Genomic DNA, 369 nt, shown 5'->3' on the forward strand with positions numbered 1-369 from the left:
GACAAGGCGCGCAGGAACGCCGCCGCGACGCCTCGCCCCATTCCTGGATTCGGGCGGAGCGGACGCCCGCGGCAAGCGTGCCGGCAGCGCCTGCCCGTCTGTGGAGGCCGGCAGTGGATAAGTGGCTGTGGTGGCCGTGGTGGCAGGGTTCTTTTTGCAAAATACGAAACGTTATCTCACCAGGACAAACTTTAAATTGGACTGCGGGTTGAATATTAAGAAATAGAGGAACTTTTCTGTAAAAATGCTAACGACGGACGACAGAAACCTAATTTACTTTATTATTAGGTAAAGATATAATTCAAATTAAGATAAAATATATTTTTCACCATTTTATGTACCGGTAATTTGTGTTTAGGGTATTTGAGA

This window comes from Triticum dicoccoides, chromosome 5B (assembly GCF_002162155.2).
Source record: "Triticum dicoccoides isolate Atlit2015 ecotype Zavitan chromosome 5B, WEW_v2.0, whole genome shotgun sequence".
NCBI classification, from domain to species: Eukaryota; Viridiplantae; Streptophyta; class Magnoliopsida; order Poales; family Poaceae; genus Triticum; species Triticum dicoccoides.